This window comes from Megascapheus bottae, chromosome 5 (genome assembly GCF_031878675.1).
Source record: "Megascapheus bottae isolate mThoBot1 chromosome 5, mThoBot2.hap1, whole genome shotgun sequence".
NCBI classification, from domain to species: domain Eukaryota; kingdom Metazoa; phylum Chordata; class Mammalia; order Rodentia; family Geomyidae; genus Megascapheus; species Megascapheus bottae.
Genome location: NC_143513.1, coordinates 74,604,616 through 74,626,269, shown reverse-complemented (window position 1 = coordinate 74,626,269; position 21,654 = coordinate 74,604,616). Strand labels below are relative to the sequence as shown.

The 21,654-nt window shown below is 42.1% G+C and overlaps 1 pseudogene; it reads right to left on the bottom strand.

Annotated features, from left to right (window-relative positions):
- Positions 1–12,128: 12,128 nt before the first annotated feature.
- LOC150063634 (proline-rich nuclear receptor coactivator 2-like) lies at positions 12,129–13,007 on the bottom strand (annotated as a pseudogene).
- Between the last annotated feature and the right edge of the window lie 8,647 nt (positions 13,008–21,654).

The following is a 21,654-nucleotide window of genomic DNA, read 5'->3' as shown; positions in this document are numbered from 1 at the left end:
ATAAATTTGTGGATATCAAAGCATTTTCATGTTAATAAAACTACTGTTAAAGTTAGCTTGGGAGTGTAGCACAGAAGCAGAGGACATCCCTGGTATGGGTGAGGTACTTGGCTCAATCTTTGTACCAGAAAGAAAAGAAAATTAAAAAAAGCAAAAAATTGTCCACGAAGAAAAAATCTTTAACTTTATCCTTTTCTTTTTCTGATGACATGTGAATTAAACTAACAAGAGACAAGTTAACAGGAGAAAAAAATACAGTTTTATCAATACATGTGTGTTCATTTGAATTCCTAAAGTAATGAAACTCAAAAAAGTGGTTAGATTTAGGAAGTTTACATTCCCTTTCAACAATGGGAAGGGGGGTAGTGTTTGAAGGATGATAATTTGTGAGAAGACTAAGAAATTTCAGTTAATTAACCAAATAGTATATTAATTTAAATTAAATGAATTCTTTTTGAATCAAGGGCTTATTATGTAGCTCAGCCTAGGCTAGAAATTTTCCCTTGGCTTCTTGGAGTTGATAAGACAAAAAACGATTGCCCTGTTAAAAGATGCTTAGAGTAGTCAGTCAGGTGTTGTTGGCTCATGCCTATAATTCTAGCTATGCAGGAAGCTAAGATCTGAGTACTGATGTTCAAAACCAGCCCAGGAAGAAAAGGCTGTGAGATTCTTATCTCTAATTAAGCAGTATAAAGCAGAAAATGAAGCTGTGGTTCAAGTGGTAGAAGCCTGATTTCAAGAACAACAATCACTCATTATATGGCTTTTGTTTCTATATCCTGGAGGTCCTTACATTTAGTGTCATTCTATATGGCCTTTTGTATCATCATTTTGTTCTATTGTAAATCCCTACTAGGAGAGCCCAAGGTTTCTACTGATTAGGACAAATGAGGGAAACCATTGAGCCTATGTTCCTTTGAGTCTGGCTTACTTCACTTAATAAGATTTTTTCTAAGTCTTTCCATTTCCTTACAAATGGGGCAATGTCATTCTTTCTGATGGCAGCATAGAATTCCATTGTGTATAAATACCACATCTTGTTGATCCACTCATCAACTGAGGGACATCTGGGTTGGTTCCATATCTTTGCTATGGTAAATAGTGCTGCAATGAACACCATTGTGCTAGTGGATTTAGTATGTCCTTGTTTCTGAACCAATGGATAAATGCCAAGTAGTGGACTTGCTGGGTCATAGGGGAGCTCTATGTTTAGTCCTTTGAGGAACTCCATACTGCTTTCCATAGTGGTTGAACGAGTTTGCACTCCTACCAACAGTGTAGTAGTGATCCCTCCTGGCCACATCCCCTCCAGCATCTGTTGTTATTAGTTTTCTTGATCCTGGCCATTCTAACTGGAGTGAGGTGGAATCTTAGTTGTTTTGATTTGCATTTCTCTAATGGCCAGAGATGTGGAGCATTTCTTCATGTGTCTATAGGCCATTCTTATTTCTTCAGAGAAGACTCTCTTTAAGTCTTTGGCCCATGTTTTAATGGGATAGTTGTTTCTTTGGAGATTAGTTTTGGAGTGATTCAATTTTTTGAGCTGTTGATATATTTTAGATATGAGGCCTTTGTCCATTGTATGGTTAGTGAAGATCTTCTCCCACTCTGTAGGCTTTCTAGTTAATTTGCTTGCTATGCTCTTTGCCATACAGAAACTCTGCAGTTTAATGCAGTCCCACTTATCCAGACTTTCTCTGGGTCCTTATTAAGAAAGTTTCGACCTGTGCCAAAGAGACCTAATATATCTCCTATTCTTTCTTGTAAAGTTTTTAGTGTACCTGCTTTTTCGAGGTCTTTGATCCATTTGGAGTTAATCCTGGTGCAGGGTGACAAAGAAGGATCCAACTTTAGTTTTCTGCAGGTGTTTAACCAGTTCTGCCAGCACCACTTGTTGAAGAGGCTGTCTCTCTTCCATTCTATTTTTTTTGGCTTCCTTATCAAAGATTAGGTGGCCATAGGTCTGTGGGTTAATATTTGGGTCCTCTCTAAGATAAATTTTGTTGGACTTACTCAAGCAAGAATGCTAACTCCTTCCTAGAATGAAATTATGAAAAGAAGAAAATCTGTTTAGAACCAGCCTTGGGAATTTAAAAAATTGATTTATCTTTTATTCTCTTCTTTTCATTAAGCTTACTCAAAACAAACAAAAAAATCTACTTATACCCAACCAGAAGTTACCTATTAGAAAAATCCATCACACTGTAGTGAGATTTCTCTAGCACTGTTTGAAGACATAAAAGAAAAAAACTCCCCTGTATTAGTTATCTCTCTTGCTCAATTGTTTTCATATAAAACATCAGGAAGCCCTTCCCATCTGTGCAAATTCTTGAAATAGGTCCCTTAGAAACTTTCCTAAGGAAACAACATCCAAAGCCCAGCCAAGCAAAAACCAACTAGCAACATTGCCCATGTAATGAGAGAAAATGGGAAAATGAGTGCCTGTGGGTAATTAATAAACTTATCTATTAAATGTCACCTAAATAAATCATAAGAGGAAGGCAATGATTGTTGAAGAACATGGAAAATTTATATTCAATATTCCCTTTGACCTTAGACACATCAAGTAGATCATAGTTATAGGTTAAAATGCTAGGAATAGCTGGGCACAGTGGCTCACGCCTGTAATCTTAGCTACTCAGGAGACTATTTTTTTTTACTTATTTTTTCGGTCATCGGGCTTGAACTCTGGGCCTGGGCATTGCCTCTGAGCTCTTGAGCTCAAGGCTGCCACTATATCCCTGAGCCTGGATGCTGTCCCCGAGCTCTTCAGTTCAAGGCTACAAACCTACCCCTAGAGCCATAGCCCCACTTCTAGTTTTCTAGTGATTAATTGGAGATAAGAGTCTTTAGTACCTGGAATGGCTTTGAACCATGATCCTCAGATCTCAGCCTCCTGAGTAGCTAGGATTACAGGCATGAGTCACCGTACCTGGCTTCTTTTTTACTTTTTTTTTTTTTTTTTGCCAGTCCTGGGCTTGAGCTCAGGGCCTGAGCACTATCCTTGGACTTTCTCAAGGCTAGAGCTCTACCAGTTGAGCCTCAGCACCACTTCCAGCTTTTTTCTACATATGTGGTACCAAGGAATCGAACCCGGATCTTTGTGCATGCAAAGCAAGCACTTTAACCACTAGGCCAAATTCCCAGCCCCTCTTTTTTACTTTATATACTCTGTTTATTGATTATCATTCAGTTCAGCTATAAGCAGTAGAAATATTTCCAAAAATATTGACTTAACAATATCCAAGATTCTATTTTTTTGAACATAGAAATCTAAAAGAAGACAATACAAGGTTAAAATGGCATCTCTATACAAAATCCTCAGTGACAAAGGCAACTTCCTGCCTTACTAGTGTTGTACCTGCCTTACTAGTAGAATTCCTAAGACCCCGAAAGAACCACCAGAGGTCGAGGTCAAAGCAAAGAGGCAAGGGTCGTTTATCATGAGTTCGAACTCGGATCTCTGTGTACCCGTAGCCAGCAACGCTAAGAGGCACCGAACAAAGGTTTTACACAGCTTTTATACAAACAAGTTTAAGGGGAATTCCATAGTTACAATCACCTGATTGGCTATTTGGTAACTTTGAACCACTGGTCGCTTCAGGATTGGTCAGAGCTCAGGTGTTAACTGCTGGGCATTGGGCTGTTGCCACCTGGGGTTCAAGTCCGGGTTAGTTCTGGGAACATGTGTTTTTGATTCCTAGAACATGGGCCCTGGGTAAGGGTTGGGGGTCATTCCCAGAACATGGGAAAATCTTGGCACATCATTCCCCTCTTTCCCATGATACTTTTAGTGCCAATATTGGATCTATCTTTACATTAATACCATAAGCTGGACAGTATGAATCCTGTCCTTAACAAAAGTAACTAACTTATTAACCACACAAGGGCCTAAGGGTCCAGCTAAGGCAGAAAACAGGGTTGTTATTCAAGGGGAAAAAATTAAACCATGACTCAAAGCATCCTTCACTTTGCTCCCTTTCCTGTTTCAACACGATTAGGTGGATGGAAATGCACAACTGTGAGTATTTGCCCACACAGAGTCCCTGTCCAGACACTGCTCATACCTGTTGTTACTACCTGCACTAGGAACGGTTATTGGTTTTGGCGGCACAACTTAATTTTTAGTGGGCTGCTTTTGGTCCGATCGATCTTCCAAGTTGTTTTGGCTGAGGATTCTATGAGGTCTGGAAACGGGTCCACTGGCTTGGCGTGGGTATAATGGATCCAAGAAGCTACTCCATCTACCTTGAGGGCTGTGGGTGTTGTCAAGATGACCTGGAAGGGTCCTTTCCATCGTGGCTCCAGATTTTCTTGCTGGTGGCTTTTCATGAGTACCCAATCACCCGGTCTATAGCCATGAGGCAGCAGAGGTGGTTCTGTCTTGTACAGGTCCCTCAGCTTGGGCTAGACTTCTTGGTGAGCCCTTTGCAGGGCTTGGAGTGAAAACAAAAGTTCAAAATAACCATCCTCTTCTTTTTTTAAACAAGATTTTCCTTAAGATTGGGTATTATAGGAGGTAGTTTACCAAACATTATTTCATAAGGGGTAAGTCCTAGTTTAAAAGGGGAGTTTCGAACCCTGAACAGAACATAGGGGAGAAGAGCTACCCAGTTTGCACCAGTCTCCATGGTCAATTTAGTTCGTGTCTCTTTTAACGTTCTATTCATTCTCTCTACCTATCCTGAACTTTGGAAATTACATTGTGCCTAGAGACCCCAATCTGCCCCAAGTATGGAAGCCAACCCTTGACTTACCTTCGAGACAAATGCAGGTCCATTGTCCGAACCTATCATTACTGGATACCTGGGTAAGATGTCCTCAAGTATCTTCTTGACCACTATCTGTGCAGTTTCCCCTTTTGGGGGGAAGGCCTCGACCCATCCTGAGAAAGTATCTACAAAAACTAGCAAATACTTATATCCATACTTCCCTGGTCTTATTTCAGTAAAATCAACCTCCCAATAGGCTCCTGGCTTGTCCCCTTGCTGCCCTGCCCCTGGATTTTGCTGATTTCTCCCTGCATTGTTTAGCTGACATACTCTGCAACCTGAGATAATCCGATCGATTTTGACGGCTGCCTCCTTAATTCATAGTCCGGTTTGTCTTAATAAATCTTGCATTTTTCTGGCTCCCAGATGAGTACTAAGGTGAATTTTTTGTAGCACCTTTGTCCCTAATTTTTCCAGGAGTACTATGTGACTCCTGGAATCTTTCCACCATCCATGAAGGAGCTATGCCATAGGTAGTTTCTCAATCCATTGCAAGTCTTCCTCTGTGTACCCTAGGATCGGTGGTAAGGCTCTGGGTCCTGGGTCTGGGAGCTGGAGGGCTAGAGCTGGGGCTGGAGATAAGGCCACCTCCTGGGCAGACTGGTCAGCCAGATGATTGCCCCTGGACACAAGATCTACAGGTTTCTGGTGTCCTGGGTAATGGACTATTGCCAGTTTCTTTGGTTCCCAAAGAGCATCCAGGAGTGCCAATATTTCCTCCTTATTTTTGATAGTCTTTCCTGCTGTGAGGAAGCCCCTCTCTCTGTATATTGCCCCATGTATGTGGGCAATGGCAAAGACATACTATCAGTATAAACTGTCAGTTTTTTATCCTTAATTAGTCTTAGAGCTTGGGTTAAAGCGACCAGTTCCGCTCTTTGTGCTGACATTCCTGCAGGCCGGGACTCAGCCCAGATTACTTTAGTCTCTGAAACTATTGCAGCCCCCGCATACCTCTGGCCTTGGTGCATAAGCTGCTTCGATCGATGAACCAGACAATCTCCACATCTGGCAGAGGCTCATCTTGCAAATCCTCACTTACTCTGTGCACTTGGGCCAAGACCTCGGCACAGTCATGGAGTGGGGCTTCCAGGTCTGGATCAGGCAGTAGCGAGGCCGTGTTAAGGGCAGTTGGAGGCTGGAAGAGAATCTTGAGAGGGTTTAACAATAGTCCCTGATAATGGGTGAGTCAGGAGTTACTGAGCCATCGGTCTGGGGGCTGTTTAAGAATGCCCTCTATAGCGTGAGGTGTTGTGACCTGTAACTCCTGCCCCAGGGTCAACTTATTTGCATCCTTTACCATCAGTGCCGTGGCCGCAATCATTCAGAGGTAGGGAGACCATCTGGCAGCCACGGAGTCAAGATTTTTAAGCAATGGGTCATCTCCAGGGACCCAGGTGTTGAGTCAGAACTCCTTTACTCTCATCCACAAATAACTGGAAGGGTTTGGAAACATCCAGGAGTCCCAAGGCTGGGGCAGATAGTAAAGCTGTCTTTCATTTGTTGGAAAGCCTGTTCAGCTTCCTCTGTCCAGCAAAAGGGTTGCTGATCCTTAGTGGCCAAGTACAGGGGCTTGGCCAGTTCCGCAAACCCAGGAATCCACAGCTGGCAGAAACCTGCTGTCCCCCAAAATTCCTGCACCTGTCATTGTGATTGCAGTCTAGGGATGTGGAGCACTGTCTCTTTGCGGGCAGCAGTTAGCCACCTTTGCCCCACTCTCAGTAGGTACCCTAAATAGGTTACCTCAGTCTTGCAGATCTGTGCTTTCTTAGCCAAGGCTCGGTAGCCCAGCTTTCCTAAAGTCTGTAGGAGGTCCTCCATCCCTTGGTTGCACCCTTTGAGAGTCTGTGCCAGTATTAGAAGATCATTGACGTACTGCAGGAGGACCAAGTTGGGGTGTTTTTGTCTGTACTCACTTAGATCCTCATGGAGGGCCTTGTCAAACAGTGTGGGTGAGTTTTTAAATCCTTGTGGCAGTCAGGTCCAGGTCAGTTGCCCATTAATGCCCTTCTCTGGGTCGGTCCACTTGAATGCGAAAAGTTCTTGGCTTTTAGGGGCCAAAGGCAAACTGAAGTAGGCATCTTTTAAATCCAGGACCGTATACCACTGTTTTTCAGGGTCAAGAGTACTCAGGAGGTTATAAGGATTAGGCACAGTTGGGTGTATGTCCATAACCCGCTTGTTAACCTCTCTTAAGTCCTGTACCGGCCAGTATTCTCCGGTGTGAGGTTTGCATACCGGTAGTAATGGAGTGTTCCAGGCTGATTGACAGGGTTGTAGCACTCCCTGCTCTAGGAGGTGGCCAATGTCAGGGGTTATTCCCACCTGAGCCTCCAGGGACATAGGGTACTGTCGGCCCCAGGTTTTGTTTCTATGTAGAGTGCAGGCTGGTGCTTAGCTAATCCCATCCCTCCAGTTTCCACCCATGCTTCTGGAAACTGTTTAAGCCAGACATCGATTCCCGGATCGGGGGGGGGGGGGTTCTGTTGCTGATGAAGGCGATACTCATCTTCTAGTGCTAAGGTCAGTATTGACAGTGGTCCGCCCTGGGAGTTTGTCACCTTGGGTCCGCCTGGCAAGAAGTAAATCTGAACCCCTAACTTGGTTAATAAATCTCTCCCCAATAAGGGCTGGAGGCTTTCAGGAATGACCAGGAAGGGATGTGACACCTTACCAGCTCCCAGGTCCACCGTCCTTTGAGTTGTCCAGGGGTATTTCTTTATTCCTATAGCCCCCTGCACCCACGATGTGGCTGTGGAGAGTTTTCCCTGGGCTTAGTAAGAACTGAATACTGAGTTCCTGTGTCCACTAAAAACTGAACAGGAGTCCCCTCCACCTGCAAAGTTACCCTAGGTTCGGGGAGGGGATCCGAACCCCATCTCCCCTAGTCCTCTGCATCATGAGTGACTAACACAGAAGGTTTCCATTGCCACTGGTCCGACCTGTTCTTTTTCTTTTTCGGGCATTCCCTAGCCCAGTGACCAGACTCTTTACAGTAGGCACATTGATCTTTGCTCAAATTTCGACCTGGGGGTCTTGAAGGTTGTGGGCCATGTGAACCTCTTTGTGGTGGTCTTCCTTGTTGAACTATGGCAGCCAGTACTTTAGTCATTCTCTCTGTTGCTCTCAGCTGTTTCTCCTCTGGGACATCCCTATTACTAAAAACTCTCTGAGCAATCCTAAGTAAATCTTGGATACTTTTTCCTTCTAGGTCCTCTAATTTCTGTAGCTTCCTTTTAATATCCGGAGCCGCCTGGTTAACAAAGGACATGACCACAGCTGCCTGATTCTCAGGGGCCTCGGGGTCCTTTGGGGTGAACTGTCTAAAGGCTTCCATTAGTCTCTTTAAATACCCAGAGGGAGTTTCTGCTTTACCTTGAAGAACTGAATACACCTTAGCCAAAAAGTGGGCTTGCAAGCAGCAGCCCGGAGACCCGCCATTAGAGTCTGGCGATACACCATAGCCTCCCCTACCTTCTGCCCTGTTGTAGTCCCATTTATCCTGGGGAGGTCTAGTTAAGGGAAAAGTATCATTAATCAAATCTGGATTAACAGTGGGCTGCCCATCCCGTCACCAGGGACCAGTTTCCTGGCCTCCACTTGGATCCTTTCCCTCTCCTCCGTGGTGAACAGGATTCGGAGGAGCTGCTGACAATCATCCCAGGTGGGTTATGAGTGGGTTATGAGTGTATATAACACTGTCTAGAAGGGAGATCAGATCTTTCGGGTTATCAGAAAAACGGGCATTCTGGGTTTTCTGGTTGTAGAGGTCACTGGTGGAGAAAGGCCAATACTGGAACCTAGGGTTCCCAGTGTCATCTGGAAAACCTATTTCATGCAGTGGGAGGGCCACTGTGGAATCTGGAAAGCGCTGGCTCACCCCTTGTTGGGTACATCCCTGCGACCTGCCTCTGGGTCTCCCCCTCATCCGGGGAAGGCGCCTCTGCTCCTCCTGCTGACATTGAAGGAAGTTGTGGATTGAAAGGAGGAGGAAGGTATGGGGGGAGTTCAAGGAGAAGGGGGTCTGTGCTGTCGGCCAGGACCGGGTAAAGGGGAGCTGAGGGCTTGGGTGGTCAGGGGGCATCAGCCTGGTGCAGGGCCAAGATATGACTGGTTCCTGGTGGGGGAAGAAAGGGAGATAAACAGACAGGGGATCCTCTACCAGGTTCTGCCAAACAGGAATGTAAGGAATCTGGTAAAAAGATCTTTTCCCTTACCTCCTGTATTATGGGGAGGCTGAAAGTACCCTTTGGGGGCCATCCAACATCAAAAGTCGGCCACTCCGAATTACAAAGGGTAATTAGTTTGCCTTTCTTGACTTCCACACTCAAAACCCCTGCCTCTAACATCCTTAAAATTTGTCATTGGCGAGTAAGCTGAGTAGTATGTGTTTGACCCATCTCAGAGGGAAATGCCCAAATCAAAAGAGAGACAGACTCGCCGTCATCTCGGGTTGGAGATGACAGTGCAGGATTGACCAGCAACCTGCAAATCTGGCGGGGGTGGGGGTGGGGGCAGAATATCCAAGTCCTCAGGCAGGAACGGGACTGGTCCTTCTTTTTATTCCAGCGTCATTGAAATCTAGAAGTGAAACTGTTACAAACAGAAATACGTGGAGCAGACACAAACACAGACCACAAGCGCGCGTCAGGCTAAGTCCTGCCTGACCAGATGGTCTATCATTCCTTAATACAGATAGCCCAAGATGGGGTCCGGGGGATGTCTCCCACCGGCCCCACCGACAGTCCTATAGCGTGTCCACCAGGACTCTTCATCGGCCCAGATGCAGAACCTGCAGGCAACCTAGATTAACAGATGAACAAACAATACCCAGAGACAAACGAAGCCGGCCTATTTACCATGGTTTTTCCTTGACCCATTCACTAGGCATCTGGGTGGGCTTGGGGGTTTCCGGCCAATGCACCAAATGTTGTATCCAAATTCCTAGGACCCCAAAAGAACCACTGGAGGCTGAGGTCAAAGCAAAGAGGCAAGGGTCGTTTATAACGAGTTCGAACTCAGACCTCGTAGCGGGCAATGCTAAGGGGCACCAGACAAAGGCTTTACACAGCTTTTATACAAACAAGTTTTAGGGGAGTTCCATGTTTGGTAACTTCGAACCACTGGTCGCTTCAGGATTGGTCAGAGCTCAGGTGTCTAACCACTGAGCATTGGGCTGTTGCCACCTGGGGTTCAAGTCCGGGTTAGTTCTGGGAACATGTGTTTTTGATTCCTAGAACATGGGCCCTGGGCAAGGGGTGGGGGTCATTCCCAGAACAAGGGACAATCTTGCCACATCACTAGATCTAAGGGGTGACTGAACTTACAATTGAATATGGAACTTATCATCCATCCAGTCATCCATCCTTCATCTTCTTGGCAGCAGAGTAGAGGAGAGGAAGAATGAGTAAAAGACAAGTGGCATCTATCTTTTTTTTTGAGGGGATTTAAAAGCTTTATTTCATGTTTTGAATTCACATGTATGTTAAGTACTATATGAACTATTCCGTTAGGGTATCCAGTATTTATCTGGAGAAAATACACAACTTAGGTGTTTTGCTTTATCAAAGTATCAAATTAGCCAGGCACTGGTGGTTCACACCTGTAGTCCTAATTACTTGGGAGGCTGAGATCTGAGGATGGCAGTTCAAAGCCAGCCTAGGCAAGAAAATCTATAACATTTTCATTTCTAAGCACCAAAAAAAAAAAAAAAAGCCAGAAGTGGAGCTGTGGCTCAAGTGGTAAGAGTGCTAGACTTAAGCAAAAGCAGCTCAGGCACAGCACCCATATCCTGAGTTCAAGCCCCAAGACTGCCTTTCCTCCCCCCAACCCCCCAAAAAAAGTCAAATTAGAAAAACAGGACATTTGGGCCAGGAGTGTGGACTAGTGTGGTAGAAAGTTTGCCTAGCATGCATGAAGCCCTGGGTTCAATTCTTCTGTACCACATACACAGGAAAACCCAGAACTGGTGCTGTGGCTCAAGTGGTAGAATGCTAGCCTTGAGCAAAAAGTGTCCAAGGACAGTGCCCAGGCCCGAGTTCAAGCTCCAGAACTGGCAAGAAAAAACATTGTCTTGTAAATTGGCCCACATAAGTGGTAAAAACACATTATTGGGTTTCATCTTTTACATTAGCCTCTTATTCCCACCCCTTTGTTATACCTAGTCCTGATTGAAAAAAAATATTTATGTATTGAAAGTCACTAGGATCAGGTACAAGAATTGGTGAAAGCCAAAATGAATCTTTGGGTTTAAAATTGAGGTGGGAGGATCCTGTACTGCATTTTACATCTCTCAAAAATAGAAGTGTTTAGCAGCTTAAAACTTCAGTATAATATAATTACACTAGGGTTTACTTTGTAGTATACAACCAAATCAATTTTGAATACACAGCACTTAGCACAAGGGCAAACTAAAAACACAGGGACCTTTAAAATTAGGCCATAGCATAAAAACAGTCCATGATCTTACAGTCTGTAAATTCATACTAAAAATAAGTATTTTGTAGGATAAAAGCCAAGAAAAGTTGACATATGCTACAGGCTTATTACATGTATTTACATGGCTCTTTCTTCCCTCAGTACTTAAAATTTTCACATTATATAATTCCCTACTAATCTAGCTTTGCAGGGATGTGAGGCCAGGTCACTGTGAGAATAGCATGTACAGTGCTATGATATAAACATAAACATGTTCTTCAAAACTACTATGTGGCTTGAAGCTGGTGGCTCACACCTGTAATCCCAACTACTCAGGAGGTTTAGGATTTTACAATCTCATTTCAAAGCCAGCCTAGGCAGGAAAACCCATGACTATCTCCTATCAACCACCAAAAAAGCCAGAAGCAGAGCTGTGGCTCAAATGGTAGAGCACTAGCCCTGAGTTAAAGGCCCAGGACAGACAATTAAAAAAACAAACAAACCTGGTGCATCTATTGGCATACACCTATCTACTATATTTAAGAAATCAGACTACTGGGGTCTACTGTGCTCATTCTAATAAACCCCAAGTATCAGTATACATTTACTGCTGTACAATTCAGTAAAATGTTGCTACTATTAAGGAAAATTCACATGGCAGTGCGTTAAGCTATTGGCATTAAGCTTTCAAATGTCTTCAATCTTTGTACATCTTTACAAGTAAACCTGACCTACACAACTTAAATTGCTATCTCTCCCAATAGAAAGATGAATAATTTCTTTAACATTCCTCCCATATCTAAACTTCAGTGGTCTAACTTAAAAAGTTACTCAGTTGAGAACGCTTACTCCCAAGTACAATCATTTAGTTATCTGAAGTTTCACTGGTACTATTACACAGTGCACATAAAAACATGATATAGCCTATACTTTTACATCATTAACAGTTTTGCACAAATAGATTCATTCTCTAATGAAATGTGAGACAGGTCAAGCACCATTTACAATTGTGGCTAAATTTAAACAGTAATCTTCACCTGTACTTTAAGTAAGGTTTTCAGTTGAAAAGTCATTGTTTCCTTATCTGAAGGATTCAAGGACACAGGAACCCAGTGGCTGGGTGGCTTTGGGAGAACACTTGGAGATGGTGTCACACTGAATTTGGCCCCAGCACAGTTCTGGTTAGTTTGAGATTTAAAAAGTAAGCTAGGACTCGTTAAGTCAGAGTTCCAACCTGGATTATTTGAGACGTTTTTGGTCTTCCCCCCATTTTGCATGGCTTGCTGCAGCTGCGGGAGAGTTATAATCCTGTCCTCTTTCTTTTTTCATATGAACAGTCTTCATCTGGGAATCCTGATTCTTGGTCTTCTGTCTGTTGAGCTGTGGTTGGTTCTTACTAACATTTCTAGATGGAGGGTCTGGAATGTCCTACCTTCTCTCCACCACCCATCTTCAGCTTCTGTGTCACCTTTCAGTCTGCTTTTCAGATTGCTGGGTTTCCACCTGGACTCTTCTTTGCAGCCAAGCCCAGGATAATAGGTGTTGCTTTCTACAGGATCCTTTCCTTTGTCTCAAAACAGAAGTTTTCATAGGCCAATCTGCCGAGTTTTAGCCTAAGAACTGAGGCCAACACCTGAGTCTCCTCAGCACACAAGCTTGAGTCCTGGCGACTTCGACCTCTCGAGACGGCAGTGGCTGCCTTCTGAGGTCCAGGCCTCCTCCCTTTCAGGGGGAAACGGAGGCTCGGATGGGGAGTGTGGCTGGCTGAGGACAGCCTGCTCCTCCCACCCGACTCCTGCTGCCCCTGCCTACCGGCATCTATCTTTTAAAGGAAGTTCTTAATACTATGTTATCTCTCATCTCCTTTGCTGTCCCTTGGGTATCTCATATTGTTACAGTATCTCACTTTGTTATCTGATATATTGAATTTATTTGTATTTGGTTATTTGAAATTTGATAGGGAAGGGGGTGGAGGGGGAGGGTAATGGGTACCAAGACATGTGAAAGGGTATCAATGTATATGAATTAATGCACCTTCTATCTGGAAAATATCATGTAACCCTTTTATTAATTACAATAAAAAATAAAAATAAAAACAACAAAAAAATAAAGGAAGTTCTTAGACATTACCATATGATGCTTGAATTTATATATCTAGTGGGATCACATTTAGTTGAACAGAATCACCAAAACATAAATTCTTTTTCATGTATTAGTGGCACTGTGTCCAGGTAAAGATGTATTACTTTAAGAAAAAAAAAAAAAGCTCGTGTTTGAGTGGCAGCCAGAAGCCAATGTCTGCCACAGCCAATTGCACATACCTTCTTGGGACCCAGTTAAATCTCAGCATGTTTGCACAAAATTGATTGCTTTGATTAACTGCCTAAATAAAGATAGTTCAAAGAGAGAAAGATGAGGATACATTCTCAAATTCTATGAAGAAGTAAATCCAAATTCTTGCCTGTTATAGTGGATGGTGCAGTATGGGAAGATTGGGGAAGGCTAGTTTTAATCTAGCCGTACCCAATACTAGTTGAAATTCATGCTTAGATTTGTAGAGCCTATTTGATGCCAAGAATAAAGGAAACATTTATAGGTTGTTTAATTACACTAGTCGAGTTTGGCTATGATCATATAAAATCATGTGCTTGTGGCTGGAACTATGGCTCAAGAGAGAGACCCAAGTTTTTCAGGGATGTTCAGAAATCCACTAGGTCAGTTAATAGATAATCATTAGTATTCTTTTCAGAGTAACTTCAAAGACTAGGAAAGGAGGGGGACTCACCTCAAAGGTCTTAAGAGAGAGAAAGAGCTAGTTATTCAAGCTGGTTGCTAGGACAACCTCAGGACTGAGAGAGAACAATCATATATTGTAGATCTGGCTTGGCCTGGCTGTGATTTTTCCTTTTGTAATACATTGTCCTTTTGGGGGGGGCAGGGTGGGGTTTGGCTCTAAAGAACAGTCTTAAAATGGTTCTTTAAGAGTGTAATTTTGAGCTATAGGGCCACATGATGCTAAAAGTATTTTGAGTGGCAAGAGAAGGAAAATGGTCTGAACATTGATTGGAAAAGAGCCAGTTGAAGTGACAAACAATCATTTGGAAGGTTCCTAATAAGCAGGCAGAAGGTGGTATTCAGGGAGATTTGGGACTCTAGACCACACAGGGGCTCATTTATGGGACTCTAAGAACGGAGATCAAAGACAATTTTCCTCCCAGGTACAGAAAGTGTATGATTAATTAAGAAAGAAATTATTTCTAAAATGATTTTATTTTCCTAAATATTTATACAGTTATAAATAGTTAATATTTCAGTATTTAAATTTCAAATAGTGGAATTTTGTCAAAAAATTACTAGATGTCTGGTTAAATGATTTCTATGTATTTAATTCCTAGGAGAGAGGAAAACAGATTTGTCTACATTTTAGACTGTGTGTGTGTGTGTGTGTGTGTGTGTGTGTGTGCCAGTACCTTTTGACTTTTTTGGTGATTTATTGGAGAGAAGAGTCTCATGGACTAGACTGGCTTCTGACATGATCATCACATCTCAGCTTCATGAGTAGCTAGGATTACAGGCATGAGCCACCAGTGCCTGGCACACGTGAGGCTTTTTGTTGGTTAAATGAAGATGAAGCTCAAGAACTATTTTTGCTTGGGCTGGCTATAAGCTGTGATCTTCAGATTTCAGTCATTATAGGCATGAGCCACCAATGCCTGGCTAAAATTTTGAAGCTTCTTTGAGACAAGGTCTTACTATGTAAACCAGGCTCACTGAGAGTTTGCATCCTTCTGCCTGAGCTTCCTGCATACTGAGATTATGGGAGTAGACCACTACTGTTACTGGATTTTTTTTTTTTCCATGAAGTGTTGGTGGATTGAATGGTTTCTTTAAGCAATATAACGAAGGATAATATTTAATAATTAATAGCTTTTTGAAAATATTTGAAAATTATTCCTCATAACAACTTTAATATGCAAAATTAAGCTAGGTGCTGGTGGCTCAGGCCTATAATCCTAGCTCCTCAAGAAGCTGAGATCTGAGGATTGTGGTTTAAAGCCAGAAAAGGCAGGAAAATCTGGAAGAGTCATATCTCCAATAGCCACCAGAAAACTGGAAGTGGAGCTGTGGTTCAAAGTGGTAGAATACTAGCCTTGAGCAAAAGGGCTCAGGGCCAGAACCTAGGCCCTGGGTTCAAGCCCCATGACCAACAAAAAACCCCCAAAAAACAAAAACAAAAACAAAAGCAATAAAAAGGGAAGAAAGAGAAGAAAAGTAAATGGTGACAACATGGCAAATGTTTAAGGCTCTAAAATACCTTTTATGATAAACAATAGAGTATAATAGAGTATAATCATAGACATTGACAAAATACATTGCCTAATGTTAGTTGCACTGCCAACGCAAGGGATAAGGAGAATCCTCAGTAAGAGAGAGATGGAGGAAATCTTCAACTCATCTTCCCAATTTCTATGCAAATCTCAGGATTATAAAATCTGTGAGGAAAAGCATTTTGAGGAGCTTCATCAGAAAGGAAAATTATGGGTGGAAGTTTAGAGAGAGAATTTATTTGGTAATTCAGGATAGAATACAGAAAAACCGAAGAGAGTGGCAAGCAGAAAAAGGAATTGGGAAAGGAGAGACTCAAAATGGCAGCTCTTATCTTTTTTTTTTTTTTTTTTTTTTGCCAGTCCTGGGCTTGAGCTCAGGGCTTGAGCACTGTCCTTGGACTTTCTCAAGGCTAGCACTCTACTACTTGAGTCCCAGCACCACTTCCGGCTTTTTGCTATGTATGTGGGGTACTGAGGAATCGAACCCGGGTCTTCATGCATGCTAGGCAAGCACTCTACCACTAGGCCAAACTCCTGGCCCCCGGCAGCCTTTATCTTATAAGTATTTGTAATTTTTGGATTAAGATAGGGAGAATATGGTTTACATTTTTCCTGGAGAAGTGGTAAACCTAAATCATTTTGCTGAGTTCTTCTTTGGTATTATCACCCAAACATGGAGACAATGGGTCATGGGTTGACTTTAACTACTGCTCAACTGGGTTTAGTGTCATAGACATCTGGTCAAAGAATTAATTCACCTTCTGATCTGGTATTCAACTGATCTGGTCTAGTATTCAACTAAGGAGATGGCAACTTATTTACATCTGAAAGAAATAGGTGACAGTGGAAAATGGGGATAAAAACCATGAGAAGGGGTATCAATGTGTGAGAAGCAATGTAACTGCTACCTGGCAAATATAACTGTAACCCCTCTATACATTACCCGACAATAAAAAAAGAAAGGGATACAGTTCATCTCGTTCCTTCCTCTCTTCCTTCATTCCTCCCTCCCTTCCTCCCTTCCTCCCTCCCTTCCTCCCTTCCTTCCTTCCTTCCTTCCTTCCTTCCTTCCTTCCTTCCTTCCTTCCTTCCTTCCTTCCCTCCTCCTTCTTCTTCTTCTTCTTCTTCTTCTTCTTCTTCTTCTTCTTCTTCTTCTTCTTCTTCTTCTTCTTCTTCTTCTCCTCCTCCTCCTCCTCCTCCTCCCCCCTCCCTCCCTCCCTCCCTCCCTCCCTCCCTCCCTCCCTCCCTCCCTCCCTCCCTCCCTCCCTCTCTCTCTCTCTCTCTCTCTCTCTCTCTCTCTCTCTCTCTCTCTCTCTCTCTCTCTCTCTCTCTCTCTCCCTCTCTCTCTCTCTCTCTCTCTCTCTCTCTCTCTCTCTCTCTCTCTCTCTCTCTCTCTCTCTCTCTCTCTCTCTCTCTCTCTCTCTCTCTTTCCCAGTAATCCTGGGGTTTGAGTCCCTGGGGTACTGTCTCTGAGCTTTTTTTTTTTTTTTTTGCTCAATGCTAGTTACAGGTGTGAATCACTGCCCCTGGCTGAATAATCTTATATACAAGACACAAGGTATAGAAAACTAAGAGAAACAACAACAACAACAAAACCCCCTACATATAGGATATAATAAAACCCTCTTGTTTCCACATCTTAGAATTCATGTTATTATGCTTATTATATATGGTTCTAAGCACTGAGCAACTGGGTTATTGGGGTACTCTATTAAGATTATAGACATATGCTAGTTCTTACAAATGAGGGAGATCATGCAATCTACTTTTCTTTCAGTCTGGCTTTCCAGCTCTTTCCATTTCCATATGAATGGGGCAATGACATTCTTTCTGTGGAAGCATAGAATTCCATCGTATATATATGCCACAGCTTATTGATCCATTCATTTACTGAGGGGCGTCTGTGTTGGTTCCGTATCTTATCTATGGTAACTAAAACTGCAATGAACATGGTTGGGCTGGTTGCCTTAGTGTGGCCTTGTTTGTGGTCATTTGGGTAAATGCCCAGGAGGTGTTGCTGGATCATAGGGGAGCTCTATGTTCATTCTTTTTTTGTTGTTGTTGTTATCCTGGGGCTTGAACTCTGGGCCCCAGGCACTGACCCTAAGCTTTTCAGCTTAAGATAGCACCCTTCCCCTGGGCCTGGGCATTGTCCCTGAGCTCTTTAGCTCAAGGCTCTCCCCTACTCTGGAGCCACGGTGCCACTGGTTTTCTAGTGGTTAATTGGAGATAAGAATTTCATGGACTTTAGTACCTGGGCTGGCTTTGAACCAAGATCCTCAGATCTCAGCCTCCTTAGTAGCTAGGATTACAAGCATGAGCTGCTTTGTCCGGCTATGTTTAGTCTTTTGAGGAACCTCCACACTGCTTTCCAGAGTGGTTGAACAAGTTTACACTCCCACCAACAGTGTAGTAGCATTTTCTTTTGGCTACATTCCCACTAGTATCTGCTGTTATTAGTTTTCTTGATAATGGCTGTTCTAACTGGTGTAAGGTAGAATCTCAGTGTGGTTTCGAATGCTACTTTCAACTCAGCTAAGGAAAGCTAGCAAAGAAAATTCTAGATGGTTAGAGCAAGGGTCGTAGATTAATTGTCTCATAGTAAGAGCCTAATACAGTCAGTCTATATACTAAAGTGCATCTCTAGTTTATTCCCTTTTTGAATGGAAAATTTTAAATATAATATTTATCTATTCCATATGTGTCCACCATTGTATATTGAGTGTACAAAGAATGGGCATTATGTATTTTATTGATTGATTGATTGTGTGTGTGTGTGTGTGTGTGTGTGTGTATAGGTACAAACTTGAGACCTATGTGTTGTTCAAGTGCTCTACTACTTGAGTCACAATTTTGCCTCCAGCATTTTGTTGTTAATTGGAGGTAAGATTCTCATGGGCTTTCCCAGTCCAGGCTAGCTTCAACTGTGATTCTCATATCTCAGAATCCTAGGTATAAAGGATGACAGGCTTGAGCCACTAAATATTAATTTTAGTTAATTTGTTTTGGTGAAAGTTCTGAGGCTTGAACTCAGGACCTTGGTACTGTCCCTTAGCTTTTTCACTCAAGATTGGCTCTCTGTCACCTGAGCCACAGACCTGCTTGTGGCTTTTTGGTAGTTTCATAGAGATAGGAGTTTTTACAAATTCTCCTACCTGGGCTGTTCTTAGATCTCATCTTTCAAAATGTGGGTTAAGCCACCAAGGAGAGTCACAGAATACAGCCAATAGAATGTCTTCATTTCTGACCAGAACTGTACTGGGCAGTCAAGTGCCCAAAGTGCAGTCTGAAGCCTGGTCTCACGGTCCTTTTAAAGCAGAAAATCCACCCACTTGTTTGCTCATGGTGGAAAGTCCCTAAAAGCCCTTTCCTGCAGGTGCATGCCAATCCTGAAGTTACAGAAGCTAAATAATGCTGCAAGCGAGCATTGAATGAGAGCAGCATGACCTGTTCTATGATTTGTCTCTATGAATGTAATTGGAACCATGGATACAAATATCTTCAAATGTCCAACCATAAGGAACTAGTCTCACAAGTGAGGGTGCAGTCTTTTCTTCAAGATGGAGTCACAAAACCAAAATGGAGTGAGAGAAGCTAAGAGCAAACTCAAAGACAGTGAAGTTCAATAAGCCCTATTACAAGATTAGCTATTATTACAGGCATGAATCACTGGTGCTCTGCTCCAACTCTTTATCTTTAGTATATGACTTCACACCATAAGACCAACCAATCCATAAGGCAACACAGTTGTAAACAGTCTGTTTCCTGGTCAGATCTTGCTTCTGGCAAGATCAAATTCTTCTTTACTCCAGTAAGAGAAAGGTGTCTTTCCTTGATCAACAATAAAAAAATGCCTAGATCAACATGATTTCCTAGATAACAGGAATTTTAAGGAACAAGAGGATTGTGGGATAGCACTAAGTATTATTGTGTTAGGAAACTTTTGCTTATTTGAGAAAAAAGACATTTTATTACTTTAATTTTAAACTTAGGCTGTGCTGAAGCTTGAACATATTTTAAGTGTTCAGTATTCCTTCTCTGAAATTCAGCTAGGCTGGTTCTTTCCTGTCATGCTAGCGATGTAGGAGGCTGAGATCTGAGGATCCTGGTTAGGAGCTAGCTCACGTAGAAGTCTACTCCTATTAGTCAACCAAAAGCCAGAAGTGAAGCTGACTCAAGTGATATTATGCTAGCCTTGAGCACAAAAGCTCAGGAACAGTGCCTAGGTCCAAGGATTAGCAAAGCAAAACAAAACAAAGCAAACAGAAAACCCCACCTAAAAACAAAACCTGAAATTCAAGTCCAATATTATGTTCTACCGTAAAATCTTGTGGAATTAGAAATACCTTGAATAGTCTAATTACAAGTTCCCCATTCCTCTGCTGTGGTTGGCCATGTCCCCTGGACAAGGAGACTCTCCGAACTAAAGAACAACGTAAAGTTCCTGAACATGCTTGGGTCACATGTTTCAGTTTTCTAGTGGTGTGAAGAATTATTTAAGCAAGTCTTACAACCTACCAGGAACCAGGGACAGTGGTTTCTAAACACCAACCTGCTCTGTGGGACTTCTGGTCATTTCTTCTCCTTCTGAATACAAGTCCTAGGGGGCACTGATGGGCAGGTGACGGCCTCTGCTCCTAAGCTGTGATTACCTGTCACCAGTGAATTGCTGTTTATCCTGCATGCCCCATGTCATATGTTCATTAATACATCATGCACTGTGGCTGTGGCTGAGATTCCCCCAGAGAACACGACAGACCTGTTGTCTACCTGCATAGACCTTCCAACTGAGTGAGGAAGGTAACTTAAAAAAAAATGGCCACAATGCGATGTTTAATAAAATGATGTTTCATACTAGGAAGGAAGAATTGGGGTGGTTTTTTGAATTATTTATTTATAGCTTGTGAACATTTATCTATCAGATTCTTTGTTCTTGTCTGTTGATTTGTTGTTGCTGTTTTTGAGGCAGAGACTGGCCACATACCCCAAAGCTGGCCTCAAATCATGATGCTCTAACCTCTGCTTCCCATGTGCTGGGATTACAGGCATTTGTTAGTAGGCACAGTTCCATAAGTGATTTTTGTTTTGTTTGGTTTGGTTTTTATTTTTTCCTGTGCTGAAAACTCAACCTAAAGCCTTAACTAAACAAATGATTTTTCTACTGAGCTACATCCCCACCCGAGTTTTAATTTTGCTTATGCTACATAATAATGCAACATGATGATATGAGCCAATGATATTACTTGATATAGGCTTTATTTTGTTATTAATCCAGGAATCAACCTTAGGTTTTCATGCATGTTAGGTAAGTATTCTACCTCTGAACCACATTTCTAGTCCAAGACATAAATTCTTTGCACATACTTTTCTCTGTATGCATATTAATTTCTGTATTTTTGAAGTATATAGACTTTAAACAACAAAGAAGCTCTTGTCTCCCTCCTTTTTTCACTTTATGATATATCTAGGCTATCTGTCTAGTATGTATATTTAGGACTATTTAAAATAGCTGTGGAATTTTTCTCTGAATATCTCGAGGAGATAAACAACTATGTGTCTAGTCTACTGTGCTACATGACATGCTGTACTGCATACTTCTATAGATATTTTTGTTCATGTGCAAGAATATCAACAGTTAAGATGCAAGGTCAAAGTAATTACTTTATTAAGAAATAGAATATTTTGCCAAATATGTTCTACTCATTTCCATTAGTTATTTATTTGTGATTCTCTTGGCAGTACAGAAAATTTAAATGTTTAGATAACATAATTTGTATACCTTTTCCTTTGTAGCTTCTGTGACTTGCATATTGTTTAGATACAAACCAAGATTAATTATTGTGCTTTACTACTATTTCTAAAATTTCATTTTAACATTTCAGTTTTTAAGTCACATGAAATTACTTTTGGCAAAAGGAATAAGTTAGGAAGCCAAATTCATTTCTTTTCCAGATGGCTTCACAGCATCCCAACACCATTTATTACAAATTAATTTCCCCCTACTGTTTTGATATGTGTCTTTTATCCTTAGAACTTCTTCTCTATGTTTGGATCTATTTCTGCCATTTATATTTTGATTCATTGACTTGTGTGCTTATTCATACCTTAGTACCAAACTTTCTAATTATTTTTTAAAA